Raw genomic sequence first — 21,304 nt, 5'->3', positions numbered from 1 at the left:
GGCCCAAGCAAGTCTCTTATTCTCATTGGTGTCCTTTAGTAGTGGTTTCTTGCAGCATGAAGGCCTGATTCACACAGTCCCATCTGAACAGTTGATGTTGAGATGTGTCTGTTACTTGAACTCTGTGAAGCATTTATTTGGGCTGCAATTTCTGAGGCTGGTAACTCGAATGAACTGCAGCAGAGGTAACTCTGGGTCTTCCATTCCTGTGGCGGTCTCATGAGAGCCAATTTCATCATAGCGCTGATGATTTTTGCGACTGCACTTGAAGAAACTTTCAAAGTTCTTGAAATGTTCTGTATTGACTGACCTTCATGTCTTAAAGCAATGATGGACTGTTGCTTTCTCTTGCTTATTTGAGCTGTTCTTGGTTGTAATATGGACTTGGTCTTTTACCAAATAGGCCTATCTTCTGTATAGCGAAATGCTTATGCTTCTATCTCCGACAGTGCAGTAATATCTAACAATTACACAACATATACTCAATACACACAAAAAGTAAGGAATGGGATTTAAGAATATATATATATATGGACAAGCAATGACAGAGCGGCATGGACTAAGATACAGAAGAATATTATAGAATAGAATGCAGTATATACATATGAGATGAGTAGTGCAAGATATGTAAACATTATTAAAGTGACTAGTGTTCCATTTCTTAAAGTGGCCAGTGATTTCAATAGGCAGCAGCAGCCTCAATGTGCTAGTGATGGCTATTTAACAGTCTGATGGCCCTGAGATAGAAGCTGTTTTTCATTCTCTCGCTCCCAGCTTTGATGCACCTGTACTGACCTCACCTTCTGGATGATAGCGGGGAACAGGCAGTGGCTCGGGTGGTTGATGTCCTTGATGATCTTTTTGGCCTTCCTGTGACATCGGGAATTAATCAATCAACACAATAGTGATGACATACTGTATGAGTATATTTTTAATTACAGATGCAAAGGCCTAAACGATGCAACCCTGCATACAGTGAGCTCAGCCCTGTTAGTTTTATTTATCGCAGTTGTTGTCTTTTTGTCTGTGTAAAGAGTTTTAATGTTTTCATCCTCCCTAGGGCAAGGAGTTTTTTTAAACCATATGACCTGGATTCGAAAAAAATTATCTGGTCCACCTAGCCCATATAAAACATTTTTTACAGCTGATTTATTACTATGTCATACGCTGCAACCACGGTCCGGAGTTGGTTATATTAGCCTACTACCAGATCAGGAAAAACGATTCCCCCCCACCACTCTGGGACCTGGGGTAAGCTCTCTGAAATCACCAGCCACAATGTTACAAATGAAAAAACATTTTACATGTCTTTGGTGGTGGGGATGGGCTTCTTAGTTTTACATGGCCCAGTGCAGCCGCAGCTACTGTAACACTCTCAAAATGTAACAGGTTGTTACTGCAATTTTAGATAATAAGTAAATAAAACAAGTCTCAAATATGATCCTTTTTTATATTACCAGTTATACTGAAGGACTGTTGGCCAAATAAGACAATTCTGTTTACACTGCCCTACTTCAACGGGGGCAACTGTCGGGCTAGTGTCGTGACTACCTTCGGAGGTAACGGCCGAGACGTAGCAAGCCGCAGCTTACATTTGAGCAATATGTGTAGCCGACTGTATTTTTAGAAAAGTGTAGCACGTGTGAAGAGGCTCAGAGAGGGAGAGAAACACAGTGAGAGAGAGAGAGACAGAGGGAGAGAGAGGGAGACAGTGAGAGACAGACATGTATGAGAGAGAGAATAGAAAAAACTAGATCTGTGAAGAGAAATAAGTGTTTATCTGGCAGCTGTTGGTGGTGAGAGAGAGAGCGAGAGAGAGAGAGAGAGAGAAAGAGAGAGAAAGAGAGAGAAAAGCGAGCAAGAGAAAACAGAGAGAGAGAAACAGAGAGATCTGTGAAGTGAAACGTTGTTGTGGCCTCTCTCTTCCTGTTGGGTAATTAAAGGAGGAATGTGGCAAGAGCTCAGGTGTGAAGAGAGAAACCGTGGCATCCACACTACTAGAATAGCTAGCTGCATTACCTGTTGCCAGGCAATAAACAGCAGTCAGTCTGTGTAGAAACATCAGGGAGAGAATACATTCACTTAAGTCAAAGCCAAGAGCCCGTTTTTAATAATAGAAAGCAAATAAGGTAGCTAAGGCCATTGATGTCATAAGCACTTCTGGTGTTTGGGTTTTTCATCATTGGACTTGTCACGATAAAATAAAGGAGGAGCAAATTGGTCCCAAAAACAGGCTGACAGCAAAAAATGCGAAATACTAACTACGACTGAAATAACAATGAAACAGGGAGAACACTCCAAGTACCTGTACAACGCCTCGCAATCAGACACTGGATTCGTACTGCTTGGCACGAGAAACTAGCAGAGAAAACTGGAGCAAGGGAACACAGGGAAGTGAGGGCATAAATACACAGGTGAACAGGTAGACACAGGTGACACCAATAGGATCATGATTAGTCCAGACTGAGAGTGAGGAGGTGCCTCTGGGACGCCCAGCCGAAAAGTAGGGTTGATCCGAGCTGTTCTGACCCAACAGCAGTCAAGCACCCAAGCTAACTGGCTAACGTTGGCTAGCTTGCTAGCTACCTCCAGACACAAATGAGAGAACAGCTCACTCTGACCATTTTACCTGCCCCTAGCAGAGCTGGTTAGGCTGTTTTTATGTTATCCAAAGCATTGGCACTGCAACTCTGCTGCTGGTAACAATTTAATTAAGTTTTTTTAACGCTTACTGACACCGCCATATTCAGCGGGTGTTGAGCGCTCGAAATTGGCCAGTTATTCTGCACTCTGGCATCAGTCAGGAAGTTAAAGCTTGGTCGCAAATGGGTTCCAAATGGACAATGACCCCAAGCACACTTCCAAAGTTGTGGCAAAATGGCTTAAGGACAACAAATCAAGGCATTGGGGTGGCCATCACAAAGCCCTGACCTCAATCCTATAGAAAATGTGTGGGCAGAACTGAAAAAGCGTGAGCGAGCAAGAAGGCCCACAAACCTGACTCGCAGTTACACCAGCTCTGTCAGGAGGAATGGGCCAAAATTCACCCAACTTATTGTGGGAAGCTTGTGGAAGGCTACCCAAACATTTGACCCAAGTTAAACAATTTAAAGGCAATGCTACCAAATACTATTTGAGTATATGTAAACTTCTGACCCACTGGGAATGTGATGAAAGAAATAAAAGCTGAAATAAATCATTTTCTCTACTACTATTCTGACATTTCACATTCTTAAAAATAAAGTGGTGATCCTAACTGACCTAAAACAGGGATTTTGTACTAGGATTAAATGTCAGGAATTGGAAAAACTGAGTTTAATTGTATTTGGCTAAGGTGTATGTAAACTTCCGATTTCAACTGCATGAGAGGGTTAATCATTTATTTTTGATAGGCTAACGTTACTTGATGAAGACATGCTGCTATAGCAACTCTGTGCTTTTGTCTTGAAGCTAAAATGGGTAATGAGTGTAGCCTAAAGACGAGAAAATATACCTTAATTGTCTGCACATGTTGTGAATTGTTGCATTATTCAAGAGTGTAATATGGTTTAAGTTGCACTATTCAACAGTGTAATATATTTTAGAAGAAACATTTCTGTCATTGTTGAATAGTTTGTTCTTACTGGTAGTGGCTACTGTGATATTTATGGTCAATTTGAGCTATGGACCAAGAATGTCGCATTGACAGCTACAATGAAAGGTAAGGTAAGGATGTAATGTGAATTGAAAATGTGAATTTGTTTCGCCAGCCCCGCCCCTCAGACTCTCCATATTATAGTGAGAAAAGGGCCTGAGTTGTTGGGGGTGCTGGGGCTGTCGTTCAACGGGTGTATTCAAACTCAGTTTAAGAGGAGACACACCTTCTACATTGGATTGGACACACCTTCTACATTGGCTGGATAGATTTACCATCGTAAGATAAGACAAGTGCACACTTCGGGAGAAGGGTAGAGAATTGGGACGTAGCCTATGAAGTGTGCATTTGATTCCACAGAAAAGCCTGGCCTGCCAACTGTAAATGTCAGGCACTGTGTTAGAATGTTGAGTGTGTCTCTCTGTCTGCATAACAAACAACACCCTATTCCCGACTAGAGTAGTGCACTACTTTTGACCAGAGCCATATGGACCCTGGTCAAAAAAGTAGTGCACTAGATGGGGAAAAGGGTGCCATTTGCGACGCAACCTGTGCATGAGAGAGAGTGACGCACCCTCCTCCATACGGCCCTGATCTCTGTTTAGCCATCTCCCATCTCATCTCCTCAGATGGCTTTTAAATGCCACGCACCGTGCTTTGGCAACCGAAGCACCTCAGTGCTATGAATTTTCAATCTTAAAAGGAGTGCCAGAAGAAGTCATTGGGGGAGCAGGATTTCTTGCCTGGTTCCAGGTCTCTTTGTGCTGTATAGCTAGCTTCTACGGCCGTAGAAGATCAAATAGATCTGGGACCATCTAGGACTTTTTGAAGACTTCCCATAAAAGAGGTTTGAAATTGTGCACACTGCGCAGCATAGCAGGATTGGGGTCAATTCAGTTCTCAATTCTGTAAATACAGGAAGTGGAATGATTCAATTCATGAATTGAAAAATCCTCATAGAAAACAATGGCATTTAAAAAAAGTTGATCTCATATAAACAGTTATCTTTATAGACTGTGTATACTCATAGCTAACTACATATATTTACTCAGGGGGCAACAATGGTTTTAGAAGTGGGTGGGACATAAACAAAAATGATTTGTCATCTAAAGCTCATTTCCGGCATATTACAGTATTACAGTGTTAGTGTGAGAACAACAAAGTTGAAATGAATTAGCTAGGGAAATTTACAGAGCAATACATGGCTATACAGACTCACATTGCGTTAAAAAACGCCTGAATATCGGTCTTTAATCGCTTGGCTGCTGGTTTCATTTTGATTGATTATGGTCCAGTGTGAGTGAGACAAAAATAATAGCTAGTGAGCTAGCTAACTATTGGCTAGCTCTCTGCGATAGAAAGAGCGCCACACACATACACTGACAGCAGCTGCCTCAACTCTCCCGTGGTCCTAAAGCCAGCCTTTCAGTTTGATTTCACACAGCTTGCTCCGACCGCCCGAGGCATCCGCATGAAGTCCTAAAGAACACTGTTGCCTCTTTTTGTATCACAGTACAATGATAAAACTAGCAATGGAATTTCAGGAATGTGAGGGGGTCATGACCTCCCCCATCCATAGTGGATGTTGCGCCTGCACTAACATCTCAGTAATATAGAACAAAGGTTTTTTCTTTCTAAGCTCAACAATGACTCGGGAATATACTGTGTGTTTACTGGGCTTACAGGCTTTACTGTCCTCTACGTAATTGTAGTTATTCTGGCTGTTCTTTGTTGCCTGTTTAAAAGCTTTGAGTCCCAACATCAAGCCAGCAGGATTTAGGGCTTCTAACCCCTTGTAAACATTGTGTGTTTGAGCTACAGACTGCTTGTTGCATTTGATTGGTCTATTTGCTCTGCATCAGCTGATACCAACCATTAGGCTGTGTGCATTAACGGGTACTGAGCTAGAGCGGTGTTTGTAAGACAAGGGCGGATCCCGAAAACGGTTCTTTCAACAAAAACGTCCGAATGGTTTGACCTACTAACTATTATGACCTTATATGAAAAAACTGAGACTCTCAAGAACACGACATGTAACCGGTTTTGCTCTGACGCTCACAGGCCACACAAGAGTCGCTAGAAGGCAAGGGGTTCTTCTAGATAGAAGATCATAGGAAATCCCAGGACTATAATACTGTAATAAGCTTACATAGTTTCTGTCACAAACTCCAAACTCCACACAGTTGTCAGTTAAGTTGGATATTTATTTCCCACTGAGCAGACAATTTACACAGCATTCTTATAAAAACAATTTTTTATCTGAAGCCTTATTTTTAGTTTACATTTTTCAACAAAACTCATAAATGAAACTGTTTAATAAAATGGTAAAACACTTCAATGTGAGGCTAAATAGGAGGGCAGAGCAAGCAAATTAATGAAAGTAGTGAATTTTTTCACTGGGGGATTTAATGAGACTGATGAGGTTATTAACCTTGCAGAGATGCACCTTTTCATGCCTTCAAGTCTATAGTGCAATATTAATGCTACTACGGAGGCACTAAGTACTATGCAACACTTTACCCACTCTCTCACTCTTTTTCTTTCTTTCTCTCTCCCTTTCTCTCTCTCTCTCACTCTTTTCTTTCTTTCTCTCTCCCTTTCTCTCTCTCCCTCTTCATCACCTCTCTCTCTCTCTCACTGCCTCCTCTCCTCTCTCATCTGCTTCTCTCTCTCCGGTCAGGATGACTTCCTCTTCAGTGTCCATCGTCAGTGGCGTGGTGTGTGTCATTCTGTCCGTGTTCAAGTTCATGCTGGGCAGGGTGCTCACCAGCAGAGCCCTCATCACAGACGGTAGGTACCTAACTCAGTGTAGTTGCACCTAGACTCTGATCTTGGGTCAGTTTAGAATTTTTCCAACTACGATTTTGGGGAGGGGAAGATTATCTTTATCTGTACCTAGGGGGAAACTTCACCCGGAGCTACCTAACTCCGAGGCAGCCAATCAGAACTCGTCCTCCCACTTCACCGTGGTAACAACGCATACATCTGCCTGACCTAGGCCACTCCCACTCGAGTTCAGGCCAGTCAGAGAAGAAGGGGAAGGTGGGGCACGAGGGTGAAAAACTCCATAGGGAATCATTGAGAAAAATGAAAATGGGAAAAGGTAGGAGGCTATGGCTGTGTCTGAAATGGTGCCCTATTCCCATAGTGCACGAAGATGGAAGGTGATTGGCCTTAAAGACACCATCATGAAATCTGTGGAATATATTGGGAACTACTTAGTGCACTATATAATAATAATAATAATAATAATAATACTAATAATAATAATAATAATATAAATAATAATATTGGGGGATATAGGGCAGGGTCATCAACTAGATTCAGCTGTGGGCGATTGATTTTTCTTGAGTGGATGGTCAGGGGGCCGAACATAATTACAAATAATTTGTAGATGCAAACTGCCCAAAAGAAACCCAAACAGAGATATAATATTTGACTAAAACTTAATAATTTCAAACCTTGCTTACATCTGTACAGTATATGATCATATATATCTCTCTATTATGCGTGGGAATACTTTGGAACAGATTTCCAAAATTAAAATCACTTGGAGCTGATTTTCTTGTGTTTTTACAGTCTTTTATGTTCAACAATAATAATAACAAATAAAACATATAGGGAATAGTGTGCCATTTTGGATGCATCCCCATGAATGCTTTACTGTAGCAGGCAGATTGCATTACTTGTATCTGAGTGGACATGCACTCTCCTTCCATATTTTGGTGCTGGGATTTACAGTGGCTTGCAAAAGTATTCACCCCCTTGGCATTATTCCTATTTTGTTGCCTTACAACCTGGAATTAAAATGGATTTTTTGGGGGGTTTGTATAATTGATTTACACAACATGCCTACCACTTTGAAGATGCAAAATATGTTTTATTGTGAAACAAACAAGAAATAAGACAAAAAAACAGAAAACTTGAGCGTGCATAACTATTCACCCCCCCAAAGTCAATACTTTGTAGAGCCACCTTTTGCAGGATTTACAGCTGCAAGTCTCTTGGGGTATGTCCCTATAAGCTTGGCCCATCTAGCCGCTGGGATTTTTGCCCATTCTTCAAGGAAAAACTGCTCCAGCTCCTTCAAGTTGGATGGGTTCCGCTGGTGTACAGCAATCTTTAAGTCATACCACAGATTCTCAATTGGATTGAGGTCTGGGCATTGACTTGGCCATTCCAAGACATTTAAATGTTTCCCCTTAAATCATCAAGTGTTGCTTTAGTAGTATGCTTAGGGTCATTGTCCTGCTGGAAGGTGAACCTCCGTCCCAGTCTCAAATCTCTGGAAGATTGAAACAGGTTTCCCTCAAGAATTTCCCAGTCCCTGCCGATGAAAACATCCCCACAGCATGATGCTGCCACCACCATGCTTCACTGTGGGGATGGTGTTCTTGGGGTGATGAGAGGTGTTGGGGTTTGCACCAGACATAGCATTTTCCTAATGGCCAGAAAGCTCAATTTTAGTCTCATCTGACCAGAGTACCTTCTTCCATATGTTTGGGGAGTCTCCCATATGCCTTTTTGGCCAACACCAAACGTATTTGGTAATTTTAAGCAATGGCTTTTTTTCTGGCCACACACTCTTCCGTAAAGCCCAGCTCTGTGGAGTGTACGGCTTAAAGTGGTCCTATGGACAGATACTCCAATCTCCGCTGTGGAGCTCTGCAGCTCCTTCAGGGTTATCTTTGGTCTCTTTGTTGCCTCTCTGATTAATGCCCTCCTTGCCTGGTCCGTGAGTTTTGGTGGGCGGCCCTCTCTTGGCAGGTTTGTTGTGGTGCCATATTCTTTCAATTTGTTTTATAATGGATTTAATGGTGCTCCGTGGGACGTTCAAAGTTTCTGATATTTTTTTATAACCCAACCCTGATCTGTACTTCTCCACAACTTTGTCCCTGACCTGTTTGGAGAGCTCCTGGTCTTCATGGTGCCGCTTGCTTGGTGGTGCCCCTTGCTTAGTGGTGTCTTGCAGACTCTGGGGCCTTTCAGAACAGGTGTGTATATACTGAGATCATGTGACAGATCATGTGACACTTAGATTGCACACAGGTGGACTTTATTTAACTAATTATGTAACTTGGAAGGTAATTGGTTGCACCAGATCTTATTTAGGGGCTTCATAGCAAAGTGGTTGAATACATATGCACGCAGCACTTTTCCGTTATTTATTTTTTATACTTTTTTGAAAAAGTGATTTTTTAAATTTCACTTCACCAATTTGGACAATTTTGTATGTCCATTACATGAAATCCAAATAAAAATCCATTTAAATTACAGGTTGTAATGCAACAAAATAGGAAAAACGCCAAGGGGGGATGAATACTTTTTGCAAGGCACTGTATACAACAGGTGGGTCTAATCCTGAATGCTGATTGGTTAAAACCGCATTCCAGCCGGTGTCTATTCCACAAGTTACCACCGCCTACATTTATGACGTTTAAATGCCTATTACTCTGTTCCATCTGACTGCGCAATCCACTGTCTCATCAGCCCAGCCTGTAAGGTTCTGTATTTATTTTCTTAGTCAACCTTGTGTTCTTGAACATAGCCCTGTTTCTTTGTGTTCTTGAACGTAGCCCTGTCTTGCATTTTTTGTTCATTGATTTCACCTGCGTGTTAGTTACTCAACTGGTCTCATCAGCTCCTTATTTAGTTCAATTCATTCTGTTTGTGCCTTGTGAGGTATTGTTTGTTTTGACTCTACTAAGCCTTTTCCTAGCTCGTTTGTGAGAACCAGTTATAGTCTTCAGTCCTAGTTTTGATTCACCTGCCTGTTTGCCTACCTGTGTATGACCATTGCCTGCCTGTGACCACAATTCCTGCCTTCTGCGAAGGCGAAATAAACACCTGCCGTGCTCTGCGCGTAAATTTACACCTTTTTCTCCCTGAGTATTCATTACAAGCCAGGCAATGTATAAACTTGATCTCCACTATAAAAAGCATCTAGACATTATCTCACATTTCTTTTAGACTAACATTTAATTTTAAACAGCAGAGATTTGTATAAACCTTGCTGTCAGTCTCTCCGACATTTGCAACCATGTTTCAATATTCAAATCGATCTCCAGCTGTCGTATAGTAATGAATGGTCGGGATGAGACAGACAGGCAGGCAGATTTTCTCAGCTAGTTGAAATCATGAATCAGCATAATTTTTATGGATATATACAAAGAAATATCAATAGAAAACAGGTCAATAGTTTGCAGTCTTTCCAGCTTCAGTTTGAAATTATTGTGTTAGCTGTGTTGTTGGCTAGCTCCTCTGAATAACAGTGTCCTGATGTAGAGAGCACATTTTCTATGCCAGGCGGAAATCGTGCATGTTTTAGCTCATTGTTATGGATGTATCCAAATGATTGTCACGAGAAAACAGCTTAAACAAATGTAATCTGCAGCTACTTTGTTGTTGTTCTGGCTGCACTGTTTGACATGGCTGTAAGTTAGTCGTAGTTAGCTAGCGCTATCAAGCAAGGGATAAGAACGTTGCCAGCCAGTATGGCAATAGAACATTTAGAATGAATGACCATAGATACAGAACAAAAAGACTTGACTTGGTCGCATCTCTGGCAACCGAACAGATTAGGAACAAACAAACAACCAGCCGGCTTGGGTAACAACCCTAGATTTGTAGGTCGGAACCATATCTTGTGGAAGGATGAAATAGTATTGATAAATTCATCAAAATAACGTTTGTAATGAAAATATGTAAATCATTATTTTAATATGTTGGTAACCATATAAAAGTGATAATGCCTTGCCGGTGTTTGAGGATATATTGCACTGTTTGCCGGCCTTAGACTTAATCTTGGGCCTAACAACACTCGTGCAATATATCCTCCAAACACCGGCTCTCTCTGGCATTATCACTTAATCTACCCACACGGACAGGATAATCGTATATAGTATGTGGAGGGCAGCGGCCTTAACCGCAAGGCCACCCCTCAGTACTGGGCCACATCTATTTACTTGGACACCTGAGAAAGTTGTTCACTACTTATAGTCTCTATGGACAACTCCTAGCTCCTTAAAATGTCCTTCTCGTTTCAATAAGACATTTGTGGCAGACAGGCTGACATCAAACCAGTTTGAAAGATCAGCTTTGGATGGAGACACTCGCTCATTAAAGTGTGTGTGTGTGGGGGCTCATTAAAGTGTGTGTGAGAGTGACAGCTAGCAGAATAGATAGGGAGTTAATTACCTACCAGCTTACCTCGTGCTGCATGACATTGAACAAGCCATAAAAGGGGCAATCTGTGATTGCTACATACATTTTTGGACTTTTAAATGAATTCTTTAAGAATATAACTTATAAATGCTTCATAAGCTTAGTTCAACTGTCGTACCCCATCAGAACCCATATATAATCTAGTTTTACTCCATTGTTTTTAATCAATGTCATTGTAAACATGCACTGTATAGCCTCAGTATAATTTTGATCTCATAGATGGTCAGTCCTTGCATCCATAGCCCATCCCTTAGCTGTTTACCGTAACAGTGGCGGGGTGCCCCTTTGTTGTTGTTTGAACTGCAGATTGCCCCTAGGAATGCAGTGCCATAGATGATATTCTTTATTGAGGTAACTGACGTGCCCAGTCTGGTCAATTCACACGTATGTAAAAGACTGGCAGAGGTCCTCGTCAGTCGGTGTGTTTTTGAGGTGCAGAGAGAGCCAGTTGAGTGGGCTCTTATATGAATCGAATGAAGAGAGAGACATAATAGAAAAGGATTCAAAATCGTTTGTCCGTCTGTCTGATGGACTTTGGATAAAGACTCTGTGGCAGACTACATGTAATTTCATGAAATATATGTTCATACATGTGTTCATTGTTGTTGTTAATGTTTCTAGCTATTACTATGGTGTGTTGGAATCAAATGAATTTCCCCATGTGGGATAATACAGTTGACTAAACTAAGCTGTCTGTCTACCTGTCCCTCCCTCCCTCCCTCCCTCCCTCCCTCCTCCCTCCCTCCCTCCTCCCTCCCTCCCTCCCTCCCTCCCTCCGATCTACAGGTTTCAACTCCTGGTGGGCGGGGTCATGGGCTTCTCCATCCTAATCAGTGCCGAGGTGTTCAAGCACGATCCCAAGTGTGGTACCTGGACGGGTCCATAGGGGTCCTGATAGGCCTCATCATCCTGGCCTACGGAGTCAAGTAAGTGGGTACATGGTGTAGGGCCCTCAAACTCAACTGCGGACCTCAAAGCCAGTTCCACTATTTTGTCATTGTTCCCTTCTAATCAGGGACTGATTTTAGACCTGGGACACCAGGTGTGTGCAATTAATTATCAGGTAGAACAGAAAACAAGCAGGCTCCGGACTCGTAGGGTAAGAGTTGAGTACCCCTGGTGAGGGGGAAGCTGCATTTAAACGCTGAACACACAGAAATATTGTCATTTAAATTGTAACCATTCAGGAAGGCCCTTGGAGTAGAAACTTCCATTGTACATACCAGTGGGGTGCGCACGTTTACATTGCCCGGTGCCCCAGTGGGTGGAGATTTCACCACTTTATGACCAATGGAATGGTCTAAAATGTGCAAACTCTGCCCCCCCAGGGGCACCTGGTGATGCAAAACAAACACGGCCAGTGTTTCGTTTAGATTGGTTTCCAGGTGGGGCCGAAAGCAACATTCATCCACCAAAACTGTCAAAACGCTTGTAAACATTAGTGGAGCCACTTTTGGAGGCATCGTTTTGGTGCTAACTAACTGTAAAAAAGTTACGTTAGTTAGCTAGCTACAATTATTTACAGTTAGTTAGCAACTGCTCCTAAACTATTTTTTTGCCTGTAGTGTCAATAACATGCTTCCAAAAATAGAAAGGTAGTTAACATTTTACAGATTTTGACCTAATCCACTTCCCTTTTTTTCTGACTGTCCAGAGAATAGTAATGTCAAAGTATGTAGAGGAACAATTCTTGCAGCAGTAATGAATGTAGAACCACAGCGCGGCAAAGAAATAGAGCATTCCTGCACGATCCCATCGATGGTGACCCTCATCTGACTGTGCAGTCGGGAGAGGAGAAGGTGCTGCCACTCTCTTTCATCCTCTTCATGTGTCTTCCCAGGTAGCGCACCGTACCACAACTCAACCAAACCATCAGACAGAGACATAACATTTTAGCGATTGTTTTCAAAACAAGATATGCGTTCCTTGTGTAATACAGGCCATTTGGAGGACCAGAAGCAGGGCCATTCATTGATGTATAAGTGCTGTTAATCTTTCCTGATAAATCTTGAAAAAAAAAAACGATATTTGAAAGTTCAACAGCAAAGTCAAACCAACAGAACTACACCCTGTCGATAAATAGGGCCCAGTAGATGATGATTTTGATGTTCCTCTTCACCCAGGTGAAGAGCGCTCTCTGGGCAAAGACGATCTGGGTGTAGAAGAAACAATTAATCCAAATAGAGTTTGACATGCTGCCGGATACAGTGTACCCCACTATCAGATAAAAGGTAAAGATGAGCTCTAGCTGCAAACTTCCCATTGCAATACCAGAGACCAGGTAGACTGTAGTGAATCACACCATAGATCCCACTGGTATCTTCACAGGCTGTTTCAGTCTCTCTCTGCCTGGCGGTGGGACGGAGCATGCAAAAGGACTAAAATAAGTTTGCCAATATGTTGAGAGCAGCGAGGAGGAAAGTTGACTATGGCAAAGGCCAAGTAACTCACCTCAGTAAACTGGAACTGCATTTCTGCTCCGTAGTGAAATCTTCTCTCTCAGCGTCCAGGTGCTCAAATGCTGGACAAGCTACCAGAGCCAGGGATTTCAGGTGTCTCTCAGGCATGACCTATTTGCATTAGAAAACTAAAAGGGAAACTATGGAAATATAGAACATTTTATATGCTTCACACTTCATTATTAAAATGACCTAATATGCTATCACTGGAGGCAGAGAGGGATTCAAATGTCCCCTGACAGCACTACTGTTGAACTACATCAACAATTATGAAAGGATCTAGAAAGATTCTGTTTATGGCGGTATCTATCAGGATGCCATGATATATCAGCTTTCATATCAGTATTGGATGAAAATGGCTTACAAATCATCATCAGTATTGGACCACCTTAAATTAGCTATCCATCTTTTTTTTGCTTTTTTTATTGGGTGCAATTGTGAACAAAAGCAATATCAGACAACATCCAATTGACAATTATTGGTTTCAGTGGCGGCTCCTGAAAAAATTCTCAGGGGGGGCAATTTTTCGGATGATTTAGGTGACCTACACACATTTAAAAAAAGATATGTCCAGCAACAACATGAAGACAGGGGCAGCATATAAGTCAATACTGATATACACATTACTTGCTTCAAAAAGGCCTCATGGTTGAATTGGAAATATGTGCACCTGAGCATAATTCACAACAAGCAAGCAGGAGCTTTTGATAGAGGCTACTGAAAACATTGATGCAAGTTATTGGTAATATTCCATATTCTGCCCTCTTGTATAGATTTGTGAAAATGAACAGTGATAGACATTTTGCCTGAAAACAGAATTTGAAAATAATTTCTAGAAAAGGTAAACACAGCTATCTGTATGGCTTTGTAAAAATGAACAACCATATTCTGGCCAATTGTATAGATTTGTAAATATGATGATGTCTCCTTTCATGCATACATTTTCAAATAAAGCTCTGCTTTGAGAAAGATCGAATGATATTGTTTAATCTTACCTTATGGCCTGCACACTGCTTGTGAAGCTGTCGAGGGCACGTTTGATGAAGACAGCATCGATGTTCTTCTTCTGTAGCTTCTGGTACAGAATGTCGACGTGGGGCATGATTTTGTGAAAAAAGCCCCAGGAAAAAAATAAAATCTTCTTGCTATCTATGTACCTCAGCACAAGCACCAGCTGTGTCTGTGTAGAAACGTCCGTGGTCTCGTCAGCTTGGATAGCTACGAAGTTCGCCGACTTCACCTCCTCCACAATATGTTCCCTCATGACCGCTAGGGCATACACTCCAGTAGCTCGTTTTTGAATGGTCTTTGATGTGCCCTTGAAAACTTTAGCATTTTTAAGATGGTCATCAAACACCTCATCTAATTGTGCCACAAAGTTGACAAGTCCAAGAAAAATACCAGGGTTGGTGGAGCCCTCAGTTTCATCTTTGCCCCAAGCTAACTCAAACACTCCGAAAACTTCACACGCTGGATTAGCCGGCTGAGGATGTGGCGGTTCTTGCTAACCTCATCGTTGGGGCAGTAGTACGTGAATTGATTGACGCTGCTACCCGCTCTTTTCTTAGTTACGTTCATGGTTATGTTACGTATGACGAAAGCGCGTAAGTGCAAGCCCTCCCGGAACCCATAGAGATTGTATTGAAAGCTCTGATATTTGAAAAAAAAAAAAAATTACATGAGAGGCTATGAGAGACTTCTGGGCGATTTTCAACCTGACTGAAATCGCCCCAAAACGGAGGGCCATTTGAAGCACGACTTTAGCCTGATTGGACATTTAGTGGCAGATCAGACGTCTAGATTAGAACACTGATAACTACTGTTGCCGTGATATAATTGATTAGAAAAAAAATCCCTTCCTTTTCCCGTTTGGCAGTGCGTCGCCCATATCGCCCCTAATGAACACACCGCCCCTGATTGGTTTACTGCAGATCAAGGACTCAATCCTACAAGGCGTGTGGTGAAGTTAGTTGATATCTATGTGCTCGGCATTTGAAGGCCTGAAGACCAGTGTCAGTGATATCAGCAACAATGTGTTCTGTGAGGCAGTTCCATATTCAGACAGCAGACTGTAGGGGGCTTCTGTCCAGGGAATTTGCAGCTCTTCCAGAGAGGGAGTTGACGTGCTTCCACCATTTCCTACTGGTTAAGGTCTTATCAGTAAGCTGATAATTGAGCATGACGTTGCTCTTCCTTCTAGCCTGCTTCTCAGCCTGGTTGTAGGATTGTCTTGCTTGGGCATATTTTAAATGGTTGTTAGCAGTGTTGTTTTACTTGGCTGGCGGAAAGGTCTCGCTTCTTCCTCATAGCTCTCCTGCACTTCTTGCCTTATCTCCAGACTTTTAATTGACAATTCCGCTGAGTATGTATGTCAAATCAAATCAAATTTTATTGACTACATGCGCCGAATACAACAGGTGCAGACATTACAGTGATAGCTATATATATATATATATATATATATATATATATATATATATAAAGAGAGAGAGAGAGTTGAAATTGGAAGTTTACATACATCTTAGCCAAATACATTTAAACTCAGTTTTTCACAATTCCGGACATTTAATCGTAGTAAAAATTCCCTGTCTTAGGTCAGTTAGGATCACCACTTTATTTTAAAAATGTGAAATGTCAGAATAATAGTAGAGAGAATGATTTATTTAAGCTTTTATTTCTTTCATCACATTCCCAGTGGGTCAGAAGGTTACATACACTCAATTAGTATTTGGTAGCATTGCCTTTAAATTGTTTAACTTGGGTCAAACGTTTTGGGTAGCCTTCCACAAGCTTCCCACAATAATTTGGGTGAATTTTGGCCCATTCCTCCTGACAGAGCTGGTGTAACTGAGTCAGGTTTGTAGGCCTCCTTGCTCGGCACACATTTTTTTCAGTTCTGCCCACAAACTTTCTATAGGATTGAAGTCAGGGCTTTGTGATGGCCACTCCAATACCTTGACTTTGTTGTCCTTAAGCCATTTGCCACAACTTTGGAAATATGCTTGGGGTCATTGTCCATTTGGAAGACCCATTTGCGACCAAGCTTTAACGTCCTGACTGATGTCTTGAGATGTTGCTTCAATATATCCACATAATTTTCCTTCCTCATGATGCCATCTATTTTGTGAAGTGCACCAGTCCCTCCTGCAGAAAAGCACCCCCCACAGCATGATGCTGCCATCCCCGTGCTTCACGGTTGGGATGGTGTTCTTCGGCTTGCAAACGACCCCCTTTATTCTCCAAACATAACGATGGTCATTATGGCCAAACAGTTCTATTTTTGTTTCATCAGACCAGAGGACATTTCTCCAAAAAGTACGATCTTTGTCCCCATGTGCAGTTGCAAACCGTAGTCTGTCTTTTTTATGCGGTTTTGGAGCAGTGGCATCTTCCTTGTTGAGCGGCCTTTCAGGTTATGTCGATATAGGACTCGTTTTACTGTTGATATAGATACTTTTGAACCCGTTTCCTCCAGCATCTTCTCAAGGTCCTCTGGGATTGATTTGCACTTTTCGCACCAAAGTATCGTTCATCTCTAGGAGACAGAACGCGTCTCCTTCCTGAGCGGTATGACGGCTGCGTGGTCCCATGGTGTTTATACTTGCGTACTATTGTTTGTACAGATGAATGTGGTACCTTCAGGCGTTTGGAAATTGCTCCCAAGGATGAACCCATTTTTTTTCTGAGGTCTTGGCTGATTTCTTTTGATTTTCCCATGATGTCAACGAAAAGAGGCACTGAGTTTGAAGGTAGGCCTTGAAATACATCCACAGGTACACCTCCAATTGACTCAAATTATGTCAATTAGCTTATCAGAAGCTTCTAAAGCCATGACATCATTTTCTGGAATTTTCCAAGCTGTTTAAAGGCACAGTCAACTTAGTGTATGTAAACTTCTGACCCACTGGAATTGTGATAGTGAATTATAAGTGAAATAATCTGTCTGGAAACAATTGTTGGAAAAATTACTTGTGTCATGCACAAAGTAGATGTCCTAACCGACTTGCCAAAACTATAGTTTGTTAACAAGAAATTTGTGGAGTGGTTGAAAAACGAGTTTTAATGACTCCAACCTAAGTGTATGTAAACTTCCGACTTCAACTGTATCATTACAGATGATGTTTGTGACCCTAAAAACATATCCTTATAATCTTTATCTTTGCAAACTGATAGCTGCTCAACTGAAGAACTTTAAAGATGGAAAAACAGGTACAGGAGAGTACATGCCTGGGGTATGTGAAAACGCTGTCAATGTACCATAACCTGTTTGCATCTCAGATACAGACGGAAAACACAGGACCAAGTAAACACAAAAGGAATACATAAATGAACTTAGTGTATGACTCATTTGTACAGGAGAAAGCACCTCATATACTTCATTATGGACAAATTAATCCAGATGAAGGTTTAATTCTGCTTTATGTAACAAGAACTTAAAATGTGATTTCATGAACATCAACAAATCTTGGATTACAAGGTTAGTCAGGCCTATGGTCAGAGATGAGAGATGTGTATGTGTGTCATTCAGTGTGAATGGGCAAGACAAAATATTTAACTGCCTTTGAACGAGGTATGGTAGTAGGTGTAAGGCGCACCAGTTTGTGTCAAGAACTGCAACGCTGCTGGGTTTTTCAGGCTCAACAGTTTCCCCGTGTGTCAAGAATGCTCCACCACCCAAAGGACATCCAGCCAACTTGACACAAATGTGGGAAGCATTGAGTCAACATGGGCCAGCATCCCTGTGGAATGCTTTCGACACCTTGTAGAGTCCATGCCCTGACGAACTGAGGCTGTTCTGAGGGCAAAATGGGGTGAAACTCAATATTAGGAAGGTGTTCTAATGTTTGGTATACTCAGTGTATTTTTAAATAAGATCATCTTTGAGAAATAACAACCACCAAAATAAAAACCAGACAGTTAGGGAGACTCTAAAATTACCAGAAAATGTCATGGCATGGGGCGCCCATTGATTTTGTTATAATGTTTGAGTCACTCAGATAGCATAATAACACGGCATAAGCCATTGCAAAACGTGTAGAATTGCATGAAATTAGCTTTACAACTGAATTTTTTTATCTCAGTCCAATGACAAAATGTGTAGAATTGAAGGAAACAAACTTTAAAACAGCAAAATTGTGTCTCTGGTCAAGAGGAGGGCCTAAAAAAATTGGTCACAGACTGCGCCATTGGTCCCACTACCACAACCCCCCTCATGCTAACTTTTCCACTGCTGCTGAAGAAAATCCTAGGGGAAACACTGCACTATACTGGCAGTGCAGCCTGTCCTAGGCTTGGCAGTGTTCTGTCCCAGGGAGCATTCCAATCACAGAACTTCAGCTTGCCTCACATGAGCTCACCTGTTAAGTAGAGTGTGATGAAATAGACTCGGGGAGACTCAGGGGAACAACTTCCAGGAAAATAAATCAAAACGTGACACTCCAGGGGTGCATCAAAAATGCATCAACAAACGCGCAGATGCAGTGGTTATACAAATGTACTTAAATAATCCGACATGATAAATTCATTTACTCAACACATTCTGTTTTAGATTCATTTCAGAATTTCAGAAGAAACTACGTTTTTCACTAATTGAATATTGGCAATGAAATGCAGTTGCAGCTCTCACTGTGTGTGTGCCTGTGTATGTTAGTAATTTCATTCAGCATGAATGTCTCTTTCCTATCACAGGCTGCTGGTTGATATGGTCCCTCGAGTACGACAGACCAAACTACGAGCGATTTGAGTGACAGAAGAACACGGAAGGGCAGCGAGGGCACAGAGGGGGATGGGTTCTAGGGGCTACTACATACAGTATATGTACGTCCAGTGTCGGTTCTAGGATATGTATATCTACGCCCAGTCCCTATCCAGCTCAGCTCCATTCTTCCTGCTAGATCTCTCCAGTCACCATGACAAACCTATTGATTGAATTAGACCTCAAGGTGCCCGCCGAGTGGCATTTTAGTTAGACCCAAGTGGTCCATTCTGCAGCGTTCCCCCTGTCTGTCTCCAGACTCCAAACCTGACCGTCCATAGAAGTCATTACGAAGTCAAAGAGAAGATGGAGGAATTTTCCTTCAATGTTTCTCCTCCTCCTCTGTCGAAGCAGGGGGAGGTAGAGAAGGGACAGACAGAAGGCGTGGGCTGCTGAGTCGTCAGAAAATTATGTCACTGATGCTACAAAGGCACTGCACCTTTTCCACTGATTACAGTCTGGTGTTCATACAGTGGGGAAAAAAAAGTATTTTAGTTAGCCACCAATTGTGCAAGTTCTCCCACTTCAAAAGATGAGAGAGGCCTGTAATTTTCATCATTGGTACACGTCAACTATGACAGACAAATTGATTTTAAAAAATCCAGAAAATCACATTGTAGGAATTTTAATGAATTTATTTGCAAATTATGGTGGAAAATAACTATTTGGTCACCTACAAACAAGCAAGATTTCTGGCTCTCACAGACCTGTAACTTCTTCTTTAAGAGGCTCCTCTGTCCTCCATTCGTTACCTGTATTAATGGCACCTGTTTGAACTTGTTATCAGTATAAAAGACACCTGTCCACAACCTCAAACAGTCACACTCCAAACTCCACTATGGCCAAGACCAAAGAGCTGTCAAAGGACACCAGAAACAAAATTGTAGAGCTTCACCAGGCTGGGAAGACTGAATCTGCAATAGGTAAGCAGCTTGGTTTGAAGAAATCAACTGTGGGAGCAATTATTAGGAAATGGAAGACATACAAGACCACTGATAATCTCCCTCGATCTGGGGCTCCATGCAAGATCTCACCCCGTAATAAAATGATCACAAGAACGGTGAGCAAAAATCCCAGAACCACACGGGGGGACCTAGTGAATGACCTGCAGAGAGCTGGGACCAAAGTAACAAAGCCTACCATCAGTAACACTACACCGCCAGGGACTCAAATCCTGCAGTGCCAGACGTGTCCCCCCTGCTTAAGCCAGTACATGTCCAGGCCCCGTCTGAAGTTTGCTAGAGTGCATTTTGGATGATCCAGAAGAGGATTGGGAGAATGTCATATGGTCAGATGAAACCAAAATATAACTTTTTTGTAAAAGCTCAACTCGTCATGTTTGGAGGACAAAGAATGCTGAGTTGCAACACCATCCTACTGTGAAGCATTGGGGTGGAAACATCATGCTTTGGGGCTGTTTTTTCTGCAAAGGGACCAGGACGACTGATCCGTGTAAAGGAAAGAATGAATGGGGCCATGTATCATGAGATTTTGAGTGAAAACCTCCTTCCATCAGCAAGGGCATTGAAGATGAAACGTGGCTGGGTCTTTCAGCATGACAATGATCCCAAACACACCGCCCGGGCAACAAAGGAGTGGCTTCGTAAGAAGCATTTCAAAGTCCTGGAGTGGCCTAGCCAGTCTCCAGATCTCAACCCCATAGAAAATCTTTGGAGGGAGTTGAAAGTCCGTGTTGCCCAGCGACAGCCCCAAAACATCTCTGCTCTAGAGGAGATCTGCATGGAGGAAGGGCCAAAATACCAGCAACAGTGTGTGAAAACCTTGTGAAGACTTACAGAAAAAGTTTGACCTGTGTCATTGCCAACAAAGGGTATATAACAAGTATTGAGAAACTTTTGTTATTGACCAAATACTTATTTTCCACCATAATTTGCAAATAAATTCATTAAAAATCCTACAATGTGATTTTCTGGATTTTCTTTCCTCGTTTTGTCTGTCATAGTTGACGTGTACCTATGATGAAAATTACAGGCCTCTCTCCTCTTTTTAAGTGGGAGAACTTGCACAATTGGTGGCTGACTAAATACTTTTTTCCCCCACTGTATCTCTAGCTCCCCTTGGACAAGATGGCCGATTCAGATATGCATTGTAGGATCTCTCTCCTTATGGGATTTCAATGGTTTCTAATAGGCCTTTTCTTTTGTTCAGTAACACTGTGTGTCCAAAATGGCACCCTATTCCCTTTATATGCACTACTTTTGACCAGGACCC

At 42.0% G+C, this 21,304-nt stretch overlaps 1 pseudogene; it reads left to right on the top strand.

The window, feature by feature from the left end:
• LOC123484316 overlaps positions 1 to 19,064 on the top strand; it is a 45,577-nt pseudogene extending 26,513 nt beyond the window's left edge.
• The last annotated feature ends 2,240 nt before the right edge of the window (positions 19,065 to 21,304 follow it).

This window comes from Coregonus clupeaformis, unplaced genomic scaffold, assembly GCF_020615455.1.
Source record: "Coregonus clupeaformis isolate EN_2021a unplaced genomic scaffold, ASM2061545v1 scaf0271, whole genome shotgun sequence".
NCBI classification, from domain to species: domain Eukaryota; kingdom Metazoa; phylum Chordata; class Actinopteri; order Salmoniformes; family Salmonidae; genus Coregonus; species Coregonus clupeaformis.
This window is presented reverse-complemented; position numbering and strand designations above follow the sequence as displayed.